Source organism: Ipomoea triloba, chromosome 5 (assembly GCF_003576645.1).
Source record: "Ipomoea triloba cultivar NCNSP0323 chromosome 5, ASM357664v1".
In the NCBI taxonomy this organism is placed as follows: Eukaryota; Viridiplantae; Streptophyta; class Magnoliopsida; order Solanales; family Convolvulaceae; genus Ipomoea; species Ipomoea triloba.
In genome coordinates, this window is record NC_044920.1 from 9,044,357 (window position 1) to 9,047,688 (window position 3,332).

The 3,332-nt window shown below is 35.8% G+C and overlaps 1 long non-coding RNA gene across 1 annotated transcript; it reads right to left on the reverse strand.

Annotated features, from left to right (window-relative positions):
• Positions 1 to 222: 222 nt before the first annotated feature.
• Positions 223 to 2,972, reverse strand: LOC116021300. The gene is made up of 3 exons (XR_004098967.1): positions 2,883 to 2,972; positions 2,708 to 2,774; positions 223 to 566 (listed from the first exon to the last, which is right to left on the reverse strand). It is a non-coding gene; the product is annotated as an uncharacterized LOC116021300 (long non-coding RNA).
• Between the last annotated feature and the right edge of the window lie 360 nt (positions 2,973 to 3,332).

The window sequence follows — 3,332 nt, forward strand, 5'->3', positions numbered from 1 at the left end:
AACCAAGTTTCGAAGTCAGCTTAGGTTTGTAACACCCCGGTTCTCAAGACTTACACTTATCACGAAATCCGTAATAAACGCTGCGGAAGCTTATACATCATATCAACAGAAAACCGGGTGCTACCGCCACACTTAGAGTGAATTCTATCACCTCTTTGATAAAACTTCCACTCTCAGTGCACAGGCTAAAAGAAATTTCACTCAACATCAACACCCCAAACATCAAAATATAATATTTTAGGTATATATATATATATTAATATCAAAAGATATCTACAAGAGTTTGCCCGACGGGCTGTCATTACAAACTCCGGGTCCTCCACAACCTAACAGACTAGAGTCAGCCAAAACTAAGGTTACCAAAAGATATTTACTGGGCTGACTGGGGTTGCTAGAGTATAGTCAGGGGATGCTGGAGTATAGCCTGGAGAGTAGCCTTGAGAATAGGGTGGAGAATACGGGTCTCTGCCCGACGTGTCATGCAGAATCTGACCAACAAAAGTAGGTCCCGGGCAAACATGATCAGGAGTGTTTGCCGGGCTACAGGATCCCTCACTGGATGACATCTGAAATGACGTACACGGTGAAGTGTAGTTAGCACGACGGCTAAGTAAGGTAATCCATTTGTCACTTCCATCAGGTAAAAGTTTTGACAAATATTTCATAAAGGTAAATACACATTACCAAATATGGTGTCCAGGTCTTTCATAACTGAAATCAATAGTTAATGCCATATAATTACAAGAATATAATGAGTATATAAGTCACAACACATTTCCTTACTCAAATTTCCTAGTTCATCAAACTAGGTTGCCTTTGACTTCTTTTTCATTCGGGCTAGGTTTTCAGCACTAGCCATGTCTATTACATATGTCATTGCCGCAATTATGACCTCTAGTTGTCTTTAATTACGAAAACGCTACTTAGTTTCTGACTAGAAGCAAGAGACCTTATTGAGGATACAAGTTTCTTTGACTAGACCGAAATCGGATCTGGACATGGGGATTACGGTCCTGCCCCAAGTCTCATTCGTGATCCCTTGGACGAAGGTTCATCATTATGGTCCCTAGTTTGGCCCCACCTAGGTCCATAAAGCTGATACCAACCCGAAAATGACATGAGTATCTATACTTAAGTGTGCACACCCCCACGGCCTACGCCTGACTGAGTGATATAGAAAACTCCCCTGCGCCTGACTGAGTGACGCAGAGACTCCCTACGCCTGACGAAGTGACGTAGAGACAACTGTACATATATTGAAGAAAACCATCGGTACTATAGCCCGAGGTAATATAAATGACAAGGTCCTCTTTGACTTCCTGAAACTAAGGTTTTGAAAACATTTTCCTTCCTTTCTCATCTTCCTTGAGTCAAAATCATTTTTGGACATTTTCCACAAAATCAAGTCCCCATTTTGAAATCAATTACCATTCTCACCTAGGTTCACAAGTCTTGTCTCTCAAAACATTTTCCATCATCACCCTACACGTATGTATATATGCATACCACACAACACTTTCCACATATTTATGCATATTCACTTAAGGTACACATACCCAAATATATACATACTACAACACTTTATTTAATTATACATACATACTCATATATGTACATATATACACACATTACCCGTATATATACATATATACATAATACACATATATACATATATACACACATACCATATATATATATACACAACACGTATATATATATATATATGCTGCCCCATACACACATATAATATGTATACATAATACAGTACATATACTACAATTATATATACATAATGTCATACGTTATACTACTTGTACCTACTTGTTGTATACTATATAAATACATGTACATATATATACATCCTATACATATGATATATATATACTACATACACGTATATATGTATATATATATTGACATATACTATATTCACAATATAGGTAATTTGGCCTACTAACAACATAACATAACATATTTCATAGTATAGATAATTACACATACTAGTACCATAACATGAAGTATACATATGTGTATTATGTAGAACATAGTCATAATCCACGTCCTTAGCATCACCTAATCACCATTAACTCACTAACTACTTCAAAATTATCATTAACACATCCATAATCATACTAAGCATAATTCAGAAAATTTCAGCTTGGCGCAGTCCGAAAGATTGAGCCGGTAAAAATAGTTCCCGAACTCCTTTCCACTTGAAATTTTTATGGTAGGATCCCAACTTATAGTACTTGATGTCCATAAAACTTTTTGGTCATTTTGGTCCGCGAATAAACACAGAAAATTTCATGTTTGCCCTTGGCAGTGTGCTGTCCGGAAATTTTTGCCTCTCTCTGGACCAGTTTTGGGAAAAATTCCGAAAACCATACTTATACTACTCCGATCATTATGAAATTTAATATGCGGGTTCTAAACTTATAGAACTACATGTCTAAAAAAAATAGGATCAAAATACCATACCAATTTTTCCCAATAAATCTCGGAAGTTACTGCCAGAATCTATCCTGATTTCTTTTCACTATTTTCACAAGTATAAGCCTATATGGACATAAATACAACATATACAAGCATATCCAAGCTATGAACATGTATACAAAAATATTCCCAAAGCTCCAAAAACACCATATTTCAACCAAATAATCAATTATCTAATTTCAAGTGACTAAACCAACTTAAGGGAATTCCTTACCTCAATTAGCTACTAAAATCCTTAGAAAGAGTCTTTGAGTGATTTCCCCCAAATTCTTCTTGAAACCCTAGACCAGAATCCAACATCATAAAAACACAATTTAGGAAATCTAAACTTAGATTATGAATCTAGAGAGGAATATAAGACTATCTACCGAATAAAATTAACGATTTACCGAATAAATTGAAGAGGTGTGAAGGAATTGGCTATGGTGGTTGAAGCTTGGATGAAGAAGATGATGGAAATTTCTCTTCCCCTTTCCCTTGTGATTATTTCGGCCAAATGGCCAAAATGGGAGGAGAAAACTCTTTATAAATCAAGATAAAATTTTTGGGATCACAATTGGGTGACACATGTCAAATTCCTATTGGTAACTTTAAGAAAATATCTCAATTTAGACAGTTCGGGGTCAAAACAGATGAATTTTCGGTAGAAAATAATTTAAATAGAATATTTCTTGAAACCACAAATTTATTCCAGTCAAAAGCTCCAAATTGGGCTAGGTTCAGTTCACTGCGGGAATTTCGCGGTGTACGATCAGAAATAAATTTTGACCCTTATACTCCGTCCAAATTCAACTTAACTAAGCAGGAAGTTCATACTTAGTCATAATATGCTTAATAGT